The sequence below is a fragment of the Dasypus novemcinctus genome, chromosome 11 (assembly GCF_030445035.2).
Source record: "Dasypus novemcinctus isolate mDasNov1 chromosome 11, mDasNov1.1.hap2, whole genome shotgun sequence".
Classification (NCBI taxonomy): domain Eukaryota; kingdom Metazoa; phylum Chordata; class Mammalia; order Cingulata; family Dasypodidae; genus Dasypus; species Dasypus novemcinctus.
The window spans coordinates 86,896,449-86,912,899 of record NC_080683.1 but is presented as its reverse complement, the minus strand read 5'-3'; the positions used below and the strand labels follow the sequence as shown (position 1 = coordinate 86,912,899).

Here is a 16,451-nt window from a genome sequence, read left to right as displayed (position 1 = left end):
AAGATAAGATGCAAATAAATAAAATCAGAAATGAGAAGGGTGAAATTACCATAGACCTAGCAGAAATAAATCAGGAAAGCAGATTTGGCTCAACTGATAAGAGTGTCCACCTACCACATAGGTCCAGGGTTCAAACCCAGGGCATCCCGACCCATGTGGTGAGCTAGCCCACATGCAGTGCTGATGTGCGCAAGGAGTGCCGTGCCACGCAGGGGTGTCCCCCGTGTAGGGGAGCCCCATGCGCAAGGAGTGCACCCCATAAGGAGAGCTGCCCCACACGAAAAAAGTGCAGCCTGCCCAGGAAGAGCGCCACACACATGCAGCAAGATGACGCAACAAAAAGACACACATTCCTGGTGCTGCTGACAAGAATACAAGTGGACACGGAAGAACACACAGCAAATGGACACAGAGAACAGACAACTGGCGGGGGGGGCAGGGGGGAGAAAAATAAAATAAATCTTAAAAAGAAATCATAAATGAATACTATGAAGAACTGTATGCCAACAAGTAGACAATGTTGATTAAATGAACAAATTTCTGGAAACACATGGAACAAACCACAGTGACCCTAGAAGAAGTAGAAGACCTCAACAAACTAATAATCTCTTTGAAACTGAAACAGTCACAAATAAAAATTCCCCAAAATGAAAAGCCCAAGACCTGATGGCTTCATGGGTGAATTCTACCAATCATTTAAAGAAGATCTATTACCAGTCTTACTCAAACTCTTCCAAACAATTAAACAGGAAGGAACACTACCAAATTCATTTTATGAAGCTAACATCACCCTAATACCAAAGCTAAATAAAGATGTTACAAAAAAAGAAAATAATAGACTTTAATGAATATAGATAAAAAATCCTCAACAAAATTCATGCTAACTGAATACAAAAAACACATCAGATAGAATGAGGTTAGAGAATGGAAAGCTGAGGGCTAACTTGTGCAGAGTTGGTAAAAAGGATTTGTGTTAATCTTTGGAAATCAGTAGAAAAAGTGAAAGCACATGTTTGTAACTAGTAGTGCTATTATATGAGTATGACAGTGGTTGAAAGCAAGTCACAGGTCTTGTATATTACTAAAAGAAAAGCTGAAAAATGTAGCACAGTGATGTGATTCAAGCAGATGTGATTCAAGCAGTTGGGTGCCTGCCTCCCATATGGGAGGTCCCGCATTCAGTCCCTGGTGCCTCCTAAAGAAGACAAGCAGACAGAAAGAGCTGACACATTAGCAGACACAATGAGCAGGGAGCAGGTGTGGCTCAAATGATTGGGCACCCACCTTCCACAATGGAGGTCCTGGGTTCAGTGTCTAGTGCCTCATAAAGAAGATGAGAAGATGCAATGAGCTGACATAATGAGCAGGGATAGTGAACAGACAGATGAGGGAGCCATCTCAGGGGATGGGAGAATAAAAAATAAAAATAAGTGTAGCATGGGAGTGTAGCATAGTAAACCTTGTGAAGTATGAATATGGGTAATAGTGCATATACAATACCATTTTTCTTTGAAACTGAACAAATGTATGTTAATATTACAAGGTGTTAATATCAGACAAAAGAAAAACATGGTAAGTGAGAAATAAAAAACAGTACTACATATTGTATAATTCCCTTTATATAAAATGTAAATAATTTAGTGGTTATGTAGGGCTGGGGAAGGATAGAGGGATTGAGAGGTCACTACTAAGGGGTGTGGAATTTTTCATTTTTGGGTAATGAAATTGTTCTAAAAATTTTTGTGGTGACAAATGCACAACATTGTAATTATACTAAAGGCCACTGATGGGGAGCAGATGTGACTCAAGCAGTTGACCACTTCCCTCCCCCCCATGGGAAGGCCTAGATTCAGTTCCCAGTGCCTCCTGAAAAAAACTAATAAAACAACAACAACAAAAAAACAACTCTGTGAAGCCAGTGTGGCACAGTGGTTGAGCACTGCCTTTCCACACTCAAGATCCAGGTTCAATCCCTGGCCCTCAGTGCTTCAAAAACAGAAAAGCTATTGATTGTACACTTTGGATAGATTGTATAGTATCTGAATATATCTCAATAAAACTGCTTTTAAATAAATAAATGTGCATGAATAGCCAGAAATAGCAGCTATGTATGACAGGGGAAGCATAGAAAGATTGAGAGGTGATTAATTTTTGTGGGTTTTTAAAAAATTTATTATGTTAGTAGTGAAAATGTTTTAATAATGATTGAAGTGATGAATGCACAAATATGTATTATACAAAATACTGCTGACTGTACTCTTTGGATGGATTGTGTGCTTTTTAATATGAATCAATTATTTTGATATGTTAAAAACACATAAAAAAATTACCCATTGGAAAGCAGATGTGGCTTAAGCAATTGTGCTCCCACCTACCACATGGGAGGTCCCTGGTTGCCTCCTAAAGAAGACAGCAAGCTGGCATAATGAGTAGGCACAGCAAGCTGATGCAACAGGAGACAAGAAAAACATAATGAGAGACACAACAAAGCAAGGAGCAGAGGTTCCCAGTGCCTCCTAAAGAGGACAAGCAAGACAGCAAGATGGCGAGATAGGCAGGCATGGCAAACTGATGCAACAAGATGACAGGATGAAGCACAAGAAAAACCCAATGAGAGACACAGCAAAGCAGGGAATGGAGGTGGCTTAAGTAATTAGGTGTCTTCCTCCCATATCAGAGGTTCTGGGTTTGGTTCCCAGTGCCTCCTAAAGAAACAAGGAAGATGAACAGACACAGCAAGTGCAAACAAGGGGTTGGGGAGAGATAAGTAAATAAAATAAAAATCTTTTTAAAAAAATTAAACACCGTGGTCAAGTTAGCTTTATACCAGTGTGGTTCAACACAAGAAAATCAATGAGAGTAATACACCACATTAATAAATTGAAGAAGAAAAATCATATGCTCATTTCAATAGATGCAGAAAAAGCATTTGACAAAATACTGTATCCTTTCTTGACAAAAATACATCAAAAGATAGGAATAGAAGGAAACTTTCTCAATACGATAAAAAGCATATATGGAAAACCCACAGCTAACATTGTAATCAATGGAAAGACTGAAAGCATTCCTACTGGGATTGAGAACAAGACAAGGATGACCTCTCTCTCCAGAGTTATTTAATATGGGGCTAGAAGTTCTAACGAGCAATTAGGCAAGAAAAAGAAATAAAAGGCATCCTAAGAGGAAAGGAAGAAGTAAAATTTTTGCTATTTGCTGATGATACGATCCTGTACTTAGAAAATCCTGAAAAATCCACAACAAAACTCTTAGACCCTAGACAGTCTCGTCCAAGTAGCAGGATTCAAAATTAATACACAAAAATCAATAGTGTTTCTATATACTACTGAATGACAATTTGAGGAGGAAGTCAGAAAAAAATTCCATTTATGATAGCAACTAAAAGAATAAAATATTTAGGAATGAATTTAAACAAGGACATAAGGGAACTGTATTTAGAAAACTTTAAAATTTTGCTAAAAGAAACCAAAGATGATCTAAACAAATGGAAGGATATACTGTGTTCATAGGTTGGAAGATCAAATATCATTAAGATGCTATTTCTTCCCAAACTGATCTACAGATTTTAATGCAACCCTGGTGAGAATTCCAATATTCTTCTTTGTAGAATTTGGAAAAGCCAATTATCAAATTTATCTGATAGAGTAAGGGTCCCCAAATAACCAAAAATATCTTCAAAAAGAGCAACAAAGTTGGAGGACTCTCACTTCCAGACTATTTAAAGCATATTATCTATACAGTGGTTAAACAACAACAACAAACAGCATGGTACTGGCATAAAGATAGCTTGACCAATGGAATCGAATTGAGAGTTCAGATATAGACCCTCATATCTATGGTCAAGTGATTTTTGACAAGGATGTCCAACCCCCTCAGCTGGGTCAAAACAGCCTATTCAACAAATCATGCTTGGAAAACTGGATATACATATCTAAAAGAAAGAGTACCCTTATACAAAAATTCAAAGTGAATCAAGGGGGCTCATGGCCCAATTTCCAAGTGGGGCCAGTGTGCAAGACCTGGAGAGAGGCACCTGCAGGTGCAGTTGTGGCATGGTGGGGAGGAGCTGCAGGTGCATGATGGTGATGGGCTGGGGGAATATCACCCCACACCTCCTGATGCCTTCCACAACCTGATGCCAGGTCACCCATAGGGAGATAAAAAGTGCAGAGACACCCATTCATCCCTCTCCATTCTGTTTCCTACAACAGCACATACTCTGATGGTATCTCACCTGCTGGGAAATGGTTTATTAGTATGTTTTATTTTTTAACTCCTGACTTTCTGTGAAGACACAAGAATCTATTTGTCCCATTTGGGGAAAAAAAAACAAACATTTAATATGGAAATACTATGTTTTGGGTGAAAAGTTGGGATACTTTACGTTTGCCCTGTACATTGAGTTCAAAGTTTTCTTGTTTTTTTAAAAATGAATTTTGTATTAGGACTTTTGCACTTTGTTTACATAGTTAGAAGCAACATAATAATAATGTGCATACTACTAATGTATTTAAAAGTGAGAGACATTCAGTAGTGTGTATGCTGTTTAATCAAATGGGAAGAGAAGGCCAAGAGATTTGAAAATCTGGATTTCAGGTCTGCAAAAGGAAAGTGCAAAAAGATTTGGGCCTCATGTGATCTCTGTGACAGTATTACCCAAAAGGGAATATAAAAATAAACCTAGAGCCATGCAACTCCAAAGTTTTATTCCAGGAAGGGAAACGTGAAGTGAATGATGCTGTTCCTGATGACCCTTTCCCTGTATCACCTCCCAAGCTGAGCCTATCTGAAAGCTTGTGGACTTCCAAATGTAAGAAATGGAGGTTAGAGTAGTTTTCACATAATTAATGTAAAATATATTAATTAATGTAACCTGGAAACCTACTGTCTCAGTCTCCCACTCCCAGGTTAAGCAAGAACAAAGGAAACCAGCTTAAGCCAGTCCTATAGCCAGTAAAAAGGATGCACAAGACAGAGCTAAGGCAATACCAATTCAGCACTAAATTCCATAATTTATTTGGCAAAAGGAGCAGGTAAAAGCTAAAAAGGTTGGAATGTGATGGGGGAAGCGGTTAATAAAAAACTGGGAAACTTGTGTGGGAAAGTTAGACTTCTCCAGTAGGCTGTAACCTCTAAAGTATCCAATCTATGGAGAAACAGAGGAAGGGCTTGCGTGCTAGACTTAGGGGTATAAATTGTGTCATTTTTCTTTGTTCAGGGTGCCAGCCATGTTTTCTGGTTGTGGGCCCCTTCTTCCAAGATTGAGAATAAATTCTTTTCTTCTCCACAATCAGGTGAGCCTTATTTTCTTCAAGAAGATTTCTTTCTTAGGCAAACCACAGCATCTCTTCTTGAAGGAGCACCCTTTGTTTAACAGGCACACATATAACCAATCAATACCTCAGCCACCACCTCGGAAAATTAAGCAACCCACATGAAAAATACACAGGGAAAAAATCCACTTCTATGGTGAATGCTATTAACTACAACCCAGACAAGTCCTATGTGATAAATGTAAAAACAGCATTGTTGTTGAAAGAAAGAAAATTAGGAGGAAACCAGCAAGATGGCAGTGGAATAAGGAGCTCCTAGAGCCACCTCCTGCTACAGGGCAGTTAGCAAATACCCAGAGCTCTCTGGAGCTAGCTGAAGCACCTGTTTGGGGGCTCCAGGACGCCAGAAGAGGATTCTGCAACATCCTTGGGGGAGTGGAAGGAGGAGGCTGCCCATCTGCAGAGGAGACTCATAAGAAGAGGCGCCACGCTACGGAGGCCGGTGCCCATCCTCCACTGGAGGCACAAGCCACCTTGGGAGCTCTTCTGCGGCTGGAATTGAAAGCTCCACTTCCCCAAAATGGGGGAGGAAGAGACGGTTGGGCACCAACTTCAGCTATGATGAGGAAATTCAGTGGGATACAGTATGATCCTGAGAACAGCTCCGGTTTGAGCCTGTCCAGGTCAGAAAGAGGCTGGGAGCCTGGCACGAGAGGAAGCAGGGCAGACTGAAAATCCCAGTGCTGGTGGGGACCGGCTTCTTCCCATCCAGATCATCTTGCAGGTCTAGCCTAGGCCCCAGCGCCACCTCCAGCAGGGAGGAAGCTGCGGGGACCTGCGCCAGCCTCTCTGGGAAATTACTGGCCAAGCCATGGAGGCCAGTGATTATCCTACTCTGGTGGCACAAGCCACCCCAGGAGCTGCTCTGTGACGGGAATTGGAAGCTCCATTTCCCAGAAACGGGAGGAGGGGATGGTTGGCTGCTGATTTCAGCTACTGATTGGGAGACTTGAGAGGCTAAGAGATAACCCTGGGAACAGCTGGGGTGAGAAACAGCCGAAGTCAGAAAGAGGCCAGTAGCCACCATTCTGACTCTGCCCCTAGCCTGAGGGAAAGTCAGGCTGACAGTTTCTTTCACGCAGATCAGCCTGCAGCCCACCTCTGGCAGGAAGGAGGCTGAGGAGCCCTGCACCAGCCTATACAAATAACTGCAAGGAACTTCAGCATAGACTGAAAATCAGAAGTGTACCAGGGCAACTGCGATCATCTTAAGACCTGCACTGCATAGATTGCTGCCCACACCTGGAGCTCTATCCCTGCCCCAGGTAGGGGAGAAAGGGATGTGAAGTCCTATCAGACTCTGGGCAACTACAGTCTAAGCCTGCATGCAGATTATTCCACACAGCTGGGACTCTATCCCTACTCCTGGCAAGGGAGAAAGTTGGAAGAAGTTTCATTGGTCCCTGGTGCAATGAGGGCAGGTTGAGCCTCCACAGCTTACAGCACCAACTACATGCTTGGCTTATACTGCATAACCAGCAAGGGAGAAATGATAGGAAGCCCTAAACTAGAGAGAAAAACTGCACCCAGAAAAAATACTCTAGGAATCCAGATGCAAAGACACCAACCAAAAATTACAATCCACATCAAGAAACAGGAAGCTATGGCCCAGTTAAAGGAACAAGCCTCCAGATGACATAAAGGAGTTGAGACAACTAATTATTGATATTCAAACAAATCTCCTTAATAAATTCAATGAGGCGGCAGACTTGGCCCAGTGGTTAGGGCATCCGTCTACCACATGGGAGGTCCGTGGTTCAAACCCCAGGCCTCCTTGACCCATGTGGAGCTGGCCCATGCACCGTGCTGATGCGCGCAAGGAGTGCCATGCCATGCAGGAGTGTCCCCCACGTAGGGGAGCCCCACGCACAAGGAGTGCACCCGGTAAGGAGAGCCGGCCAGTGCGAAAGAAATTTCAGCCTGCCCAGGAATGGTGCTGCACACACGGAGAGCTGACACAACAAGATGACGCAACAAAAAGAAGCACAGATTCCCATGCGGCTGACAACAACAGAAGTGGACAAAGAAGACGCAGCAAAATAGACACAGAGAACAGACAACCATCGGGTGGGGAAGGGAGAGAAATTTTTTTTAAAAATTGTTAATATTAAAAATAAATAAATTCAACGACATGGCTAAAGAGATTAAGGATATTAAGAAGACATTGGATGGACACAAAGAAGAATTTGAAAGTATACATAGAAAAATAGAATGGAAATGAAAGGTGCAATCAATGAAAATTTTAAAACATTGGAATCATATAATAGCAGATTTGAGGAGGCCGAAGAAAGGATTGGTAAGCTTGAAGAAATGGCCTCTGAAAGTGAACATACAAAAGAAGAGATGAAGAATGGAAAAAATTGAACAAGATCTCAGGGAACTAAATGACAGCAAAAGGCTTGCAAACATACGTGTCATGGGTGTCCCAGAAGGAGAAGAAAAGGGAAAAGGGGCAGAAGGAATATTTAAAGAAATAATGGTAGAAAATTTCCCAACCCTATTCAAGGACATAGATATCCCTGTCCAAGAAGCACAAGGTACTCCCATCTGAAAAAACCAAATAGACCAACTCCAAGACGCATACTCATCAGAATGTCAAAGGCCAGAGACAGAATTCTGAGAACAGCAAGAGAATAGCAATGCATAACATATAAGGGATATCAAATAAGATTAAGAGCTGATTTCTCACCAGAAACCATGGAGGCAAGAAGACAGTGGTCTGATATATTTAAGATACTACAAGAGAAAAACTTCCAGCCAAGAATCTTATATCCGGCAAGATTGTCTTTCAAAAATGAGGGTGAAATTAGAATATTCACAGATAAACAGAAACTGAGAGAATTTCTAAGCAAGAGACCAGATTTTCAGGAAATACTAAAGGGTGTGCTAGAGCCTGAAAAGAAAAGACAGGAGAGAGGGGCCTGGAAGAGAGTCTAGAAGTGAAGATTATATCAATAAAAGTAACTAAAAGTGTCAAAAGAGTGGTGAAAATAAAATATGGCAGATAAAACTCAAATAGGAATAAACTTAACCAATGATGTAAAGCACCTGTATTCAGAAAACTACAACTCAATGTTAAACAAATCAAAAAAGCCCTAAATAACTGGAAGAACAGTCCATGCTCATGGATTGGAAGACTAAGTATCATTAAGATGTCAATTCTACTCAAATTGATAAACAGATTTAATGCAATCCTGATAAAAATTCAACCAGTATTAAGGAAAAAATTGAAAACACGATTAAATTTATTTGGAAGGGTAAGGAGTCCTGAATAGGCAGAAACATAAAAAGGAAAAGTGAACCCTCATCTCCAGACTTTAAATCATAATACCTACCTATAGTGGTAAAAACAACATGGTACTGGCCTAAAAACAGACACAATAGACCAATGGAACCAAATTTATGGTTCAGAACAGACCCTTGCAGGTATGGTCAAGTGATTTTTGACTAGCCTGTCAAACTCACACAGCTCTGGCAGAACAATCCATTCAACAAATGGTGCTTAAAGAATTGGACATCCATAGCTAAGAGAAGGAAGGAGGACCCCTATCTCACAGCTTATCCAAAAACTAACTCAAAATGGATAAAAAAACTAAAAATAAAAGCAAGAACCATAAAACTTCTAGAATAAATTATTGAAAAATATTTTCAAGACCTGGTGGTAGGTGGTGGATTCTTAAAGGAGATAAGAGAAGGACTGAATGGACTACTGATGTTTAATGTATATAGAAGTTTTAATTAGCTTTACTGTAAAATCATGGAAATGTATAGAGTGGATGGTAACACATTGAGTAACAGCTAGTTTATAAATGGGGATGTGACTGAAAATGGTAGTCTAATTATGTAAATGTTAATTGACAGAATGCTTGAGAATAATCTAGGAACTGGATAGCACAGTAAACCAAGAGGTGGGTAAGAATTGTGGTTGATGATACAGATGCAAGAGTGTCCTTTGATAGCTAGAACAAATGTTTATCACTACTGCAGAGTGTTGGGAATGTGGAGAGGCATGGGAAAAATACACCTGGAGTGACCTATGGACTGTGGATAGTAGTAATATAATATTCTTGCATCTATGCAAAAGATGTACTGTGTTGATACTGAGGCAGTATGGACAGTGTGAGCCAAAAGTACACTATGGACATGGCAATAATCAGATGATATTTTCTGTAGCAAATGACACACCACATTGTGGTGTGTTGATGGAGGGGTGTTGTTTGGGAATTCTGCACATGTGCATGATTGTTGCATAGGTTTACAACTTCTGTCATAAAAAATATATATTTAAAAAAATAATAGGGTGAGTTGGAGGAAAAACATACCAAATGTAAGATAAGAACTATGATTAGTAGTAAGATTTTGACAGTGTTCCTTCATAGTTTGTAACAAGCATCTCGGGATAGTGCGGGGTGTTGGTGGAGGGTTGATGTGTGGGACCCCTGTATGATGTTATGCATGTTTGCTGTGTACTTGATTGTTTGTATATGTTCATATATAAATGAGATAAGGATAGTAATGGTCGGATTGGTTGGGGGAAAATTACTTTGGTGGTGGTATTTTGACAATGCTTTATTATTATTTTTAAAGATTTATTTTTTTCTCTCACTCCCCCCCCCCAAGTTGTCTGCTTTCTGTGTCCATTCACTGTGTGTTCTTCTGTGACTGCTTCTCTCCTTATCAGTGGCACCAGGAATCTGTGTTTCTTTTTGTTGCGTCATCTTGTGTCAGCTCTCCGTGTATGCAGTACCATTCTTGGGCAGGCTGCACTTTCTTTCGTGCTGGGTGGCTCTCCTTACGGGGCGCACTCCTTGTGCATGGGGCTTCCCTACATGGGGGACACCCCTGTGTGGCAGGGCACTCCTTGCACGCATCAGCACTGCACATGGGCCAGCTCCACACGGGTCAAGGAGACCTGGGGTTTGAACCGTGGACCTCCCATGTGGTAGGTGGACACCCTATCCATTGGGCCAAGTCCGCTTCCCTGACAATGCTCTTTAATTGTTAGCTGGGGGAGGGGTTGGGAATGATGTGGGTTGTTGGTGGTAGGGTGAGATGTTATATATGTTTGTTTGATGTTGTGTATGTTTGTTTTGTAGTTTCACAACTATTATACATTTGTTGTTTGTGTGTGAGTGATATATTTCAATAGGTTTTAAATAAATAATAGCTGTAAATGGAGAGTTTTAATTTTTTGTTTATGATCTTTATTCACTTTATTTTTCTTCCCTTATTCCACTGGCTAGGAACAGCTGTAGAATAATAAATACAAGTGGTGGGATCAGAAAAAAAAAAGAAAATTAGAAAAGGTAATAGTGCAAATGATTCTTCTAAATATGAAGATAAACAAACAAATGAAAATGTAATTATTGTGAACAAAAAATTTTAAAACTGACCATAAGGTGGATGGGAAAAAACAAAATGAAAGCCAGAAAAGAATTTCTGTGGTTAAGCTTTCAAATATTGCTTAGAGCAGAGGCAAAGCAGTTAAAAGTTTCTGCTCAAGCAAATACATCAAAAGTTCTGTTAAATAAAATTTTAAAAAGTGCTTCAGAGTAAGAACATGGATCACGCAAACACTCAGAAAATACTGAAAATTGCCAAAGAAAAGGTACAAAAGAAGCAAAATGAGACCTCTACTTCCAAAAATGCACATTCAAAAGCCCATTTTGCCAGTCTAGCTCACAAAAATCTATTTAGGACTTCTGGGAAAATGGTGGACTAGAAAGACACAGTACTCTCTCCTCTCCCAGAAAAGTTTCTAGAGGACAGCATAAATGACCTAGAAAAAAATATTGTGGAGTTTAGAATACCAGGGGAAGGATGGGCACAGCCCAGAAGAGAGAGAGGCAAAGGAAAAGAATCTCAACAGCAATAACTGTGAGTTAAAGCTGCAGCTGGAATTCCTGGTGCCCTATAGACAATTTCTCAGTCCTCAGGGCTGCCTGCTACAGACAAAGGGGCCCTGCAGGGATCACTCCCCAGGAAAAGGGAATGATCAGTTCACAGCCTAAGACTGACTCATTTTTTCACCCACAGATTTGGTCTGCTGTGTTCCATAGGCCCTTCCAGTCCGGGAAGGGCAGGGCCATTGTTTGCCTTGGTACCTGGCCAGGACTAATGAGATCCAGCCCTCTCAAACACACTCGCTCAAACACATTGTCCAAGATTGGTTGTTGAAGACACAAATAGGAATGGAATTATTTCCTACCAGGGAAAAAAAGGGGCTGCCCACCAAGGTTGGAAAACAACCTCTGAGAAAGAATTGAATTATGAGGCTCTTAGGCTCCAGGCAGGATCCTCTATCAGGTTGATCTAGTCGTGTGTTGCAGCAAACACATTCAAACCAGGCTTTGAAATGAGATGCCTGTCAAAGAGCACTATCTGCTGGCCGACAGAAGAAGTACAAGCAAAGAACTTGTAAGTAAGAGAGGCTTTTTCTGGCCTTTAAAGACGTCCTCCTCAAGGCCTTTGCAAGCTGGTCAACAACCCATTACTGCATCCATGACCAAGATTTGAGCAACTAACAGGGATAATCCTAAAGACCCAGAACAGATTGAACCAAGAATCAAAGTACAGCAGTAGTATCACACATTCTCCTGCCACTAAATCCCTATGAAAGAGATTAATTGTGCATCTTAGTAAACTCACCATCATAATCAGATACCTAGAGATCAGCAAAAAATTACAAGTCATACTAAGAGAATGGAAGAAATGGCCCAAATGAACATATCAAAGCCCCAGAAGAGACACAGGATTTGAGACAACTAATCAACAAGATTCATACACATTTCCAAAATCAAGTTAATGAATTGAAAGGCATATGACTAAAGAGATAAAGGTCATCAAAAAGACACTGAACAAGCACAAAGAAGAATTTTAAAACCTGAACAGAAAAGTAACAGAGCTCATTGGAATGAATGACATTGGATATCTATAACCAAACCCGTATCTCACTCCCTATACAAGAGTCAACTCAAAATGGATCAAAGACCTAAATATAAAAGCCAGGACCATAAATTCCTAGAACAAAATGTAGGGATATATCTTCAAGATCTTCTGGTAGTTGGGGGTAGGTGTGTGTTAAATGATTGAGTGCCTGTTTCCCACATGGGAGGTCCTGGGTTTGGTTCCTGGTATCTCCTAAAAACAAACAAAACAAATGAAAAAACCAGCTCAAGGGAGCTGATGTGACTCAGTAGTTGAGCACTGGCTTCCCCAATACAAGGTCCCAGGTTCAATATCTGGCTGTGGTAGTGGTAGTTTCTTGGACCTTATACCCAAAGCACAAGCAACAAAAGGAAAAATAGATAAAGTGGGCCTTCTCAAAATTAAACACTTTTGCACTTCAAAGGACTTTGTCAAAGGGTGAAAAGGCATCTGACTCAATGAGAGAAAATATTTAGAAATCACATATCTGATAAGAGTTTAATATCCATGATATATAAAGAGATGCTACAACTCATGACCCAATTAAAAAATGGGCAAAAGACTTGAATCAACATTTTTCCAAAGATGAAATATAAAAGGCAAAAAACACACTGAAAAAATGTTCATCACTAGTAATTAGGGAAATGCAAATGTAAAGCTACAATGAGATATCATTTCAGACCTATTAGAATGGCCAGTTCTGTTAGACAAAAAAAACTATAAGTGTTGGAGAGGATGTGGAAAGATAGGAACACTTATTCACTGTTGTTGGTAATGTAGAATGGTACAGCCACTGTAGAGGACTGGTGGGCAGTTCCTAAAGAAGTTGAATATAGATTTGCCACATGACCCTGCAACATCACTTCTGGGTACATACCCAGAAGAACTGAGATTAGCGACACAAACAGACATCTGCACACCAACATTCATAGTGGCATTACTCATAATTGCCAAAAAATGGAAACAATCCAGGTCACCATCAACTGAGGAATGAATAAACAACTCAGGTATCCATCAACCAATGAATGGATAAACAAACTGTGGTATATATACACAGTGGAATATTATAAGCTATAAGAAGAAATGACGTTGTAAAGCATATGATGGCATGGATGAACCTGGAACACATTACATTGAGTGATGCAAGCCATACACAAAAGGACAAATATGGTATGATTGCGCTATTAAGAACTAAATATATTGTATAATCTCATGGAGTTAATAACTTGAATATAGGTCACCAGAAAATAGAATGTGGTTAGACAATGGAAAGCTGAGGATTAACTTGTGCACAATTGGTGAGAAGGATGTGTTAATCTTTGGAAATGAATAGAAAAGGTGAACTAGCAGGACTATTATATAGGTGTGACTGGTTTAAACAGAACATCAAAGGTCATGTATCTTACTAAAAGGAAAGCTAAAAAGTGTAACATGGGACTGTATAGCTTGGAAAAACCTCATGTGAAATATGAATATGCATAATAGTGCCTAAATAAGACCATTTTTCTTTGAAATTGAAAAAATGTATGCTAATACTTAGAGATGTTAATATCAGACAAAAAACATGCTAAGTGAAAGAAATCAGACACAAAGTAGTATATGTTGTATGATTGCCTTTATATAAAATGTAAATATGAATCAATTTATAAAGATGAAATTAGATTGAGACGTGATAAATTTTGTTCATTTGTTTATTATTATTGAAATAATGAAAATGCTCTAATTATGATTGAAATGATGAATGCACAACATATACACTTGGGGTGAATTGTATGTTTTATTAATTTGTAATAATAAAAGTGATGTTTAAAAAAACTGCTTAAAAATAATCTATTTCACATGTCAAAATCAGAATCCCAGCTAAATTTGCCTTCCACCCAGTTCATTTAAAACCCCAAAAGGGCGGCAGACTTGGCCCAGTGGTTAGGGCATCTGTCTACCACATGGGAGGTCTGTGGTTCAAACCCCGGGCCTCCTTGACCCGTGTGGAGCTGGCCCATGCACAGTGCTGACGCACGCAAGGAGTACCCTGCCATGCGGGGGTGTCGCCCGCGTAGGGAAGCCCCATGCGCAAGGAGTGCACCCCATAAGGAGAGCCGCCCAGCGCGAAAGAAAGTACAGCCTGGCCGGACATTATATGTCCTCCCATGGTCCACTGCATGGAACATGGGAGAGTGTGGGCTATGGTGTGGACCACAGGCCATGGGGTGCAGTGATGCCCAGAGATGTACTCACCAGATGCAATGGATGTGTCATGATGATGGGGGAGAGTGTTACTGTGGGGAGAGTGGTGGGGTGGGGGCAGTGGGGGTGAATGGGGACCTCATATTTTTTGAATGTAATATTTTTTTAAAAATGAATAAATAAAATTAAAAAAAAAAAAAAAGTGCAGCCTGCCCAGGAATGGTGCCACACACATGGAGAGCTGACACCTGCCCAGGAATGGTGCCGCACACACGGAAAACTGACACAACAAGATGATGCAACAAAAAGAAACACAGATTGCCATGCTGCTGACAACAACAGAAGCGGACAAAGAAGATGCAGCAAATAGATACAGAGAACAGATAACTGGGGTGGGGGGTGGGGGGGAAGGGGAGAGAAATAAATAAATAAATCTTAAAACAAAAAAAAACAAAGGTACAGGAATGAAGAAAATCACTTTTCTCCAAACACAGGACTTGAGAAAATGTGGAGTGGCAGGATGGTACCTAAGCCCCAGTCTTGCTGCAGGTTCAGCAGGTCTGAACAGATGGCAGCTGTTACATCAGTAAGTGATGAGTCCTGCTACTCCTTTACAGTATCTTGACAGCACTGTGGATTCAGATTGGGAGCACTGAAGTAACAGTGAAATGGGCAGCACAAAGCCATTAGTAGGTGCTGGTTTCATGGACCTCTACCACTGTGGCACAGAGAACACAAGAGCATCAGGACTAAATGAAATTGGAGACTCAAATTTTTAAAGCTGCACTAAGAAGTTAATGTTAAGGGCAGTAGTGACAATGAACAATCTATAAAGGAGCTCTTGCAAATTGTGCTATCTTAACACCAATTTATGCATTTCATGCATAAATTGAGAAAAGTGTGAAATACACATATAAGACCCCACTTGAATGTTATGTATGAACAAGCACTGACAGTAACTTCTTTTGAATGTGAAATTCTTATCAGACAAGTTGGACAAGTTAAAAGGCATGGAATGATGGCAGAAATGAATTATTTTTCATACTTAAATTTTGCATTTTCCTCAAGGTTTTTGTTAATCAGTTCAGTTATGAGCAAAGGTATTTTGAAATTGTTCTCCTATGAAACAGCAATAGTCACATATACTGAGGTGAGTGTTCCTTGCAGGGTGCCAGCAAAAACAGAATAGACTATCTAACATCCTACTGAAATGGTAGCACAGTGCCCCACTATCCTAACCCTGCAAAAAAAAAATGTGGATCTTCTCTGTCCTTAATAAAGCAGGGCTGTATTTTATCTTGAATATGTATTTGCTTGTTAGAACATATTAAAATATATTTATTTGCCACCAGTAAAAAAAAAAAAAAAAAATGGGTCAAGGACCTAAATATAAAAACTGGAACCATAAAACTCCTAGAAGAAAATGTAGGGAAACAGCTTCAAGATCTTGTGGTTGGGAAGCAGATGTGGCTCAAGCAGTTGGGTGCCTGCCTAACACATGGGAGGTCCTGGGTTTGGATCCAGTGCTTCCTAAAGAAAATGAGCAATACAGAGAGCTGACACAGTGAGCTGACGTGACAAGATGATGCAATGAGTTGGCACAATAAAGAGTAACAACAAGGAAACACAATGAGAGACACAATAAGCAGGGAGTGGATGTGGCTAAAGCAAATGGGTGCCTCCCTCCAAAATGGGAGATCCCAGGTTTGGTTACTGGTGCCTCCTAAAAAAAGAAGATGAGTACACAATGAACAGACAGAGCAGATAGTGCAAACAATGCGGGGAGGTAGAAATAAATAGATCCTTAAAAAAAAAAAAAGATCTTGTGACTGGTGATGGTTTCTTGGAGCTTACACCCAAAGCACAAGGAACAAAAGAAGAAATAGATAAACGGGACTGCCTCAAAATTAAACACTTGTATTTCAAATGATTTTGTTAAGGTGAAAAGACAGCCAATTCAATGGGAAAAAAACCTTCAGAAACCCTCTA

General features: G+C 40.2%; 1 pseudogene; it reads left to right on the top strand.

Annotated features, from left to right (window-relative positions):
- The first annotated feature begins 1,475 nt into the window (after positions 1-1,475).
- On the top strand, positions 1,476-11,073 carry LOC101418160 (PWWP domain-containing protein 2A-like; annotated as a pseudogene).
- The last annotated feature ends 5,378 nt before the right edge of the window (positions 11,074-16,451 follow it).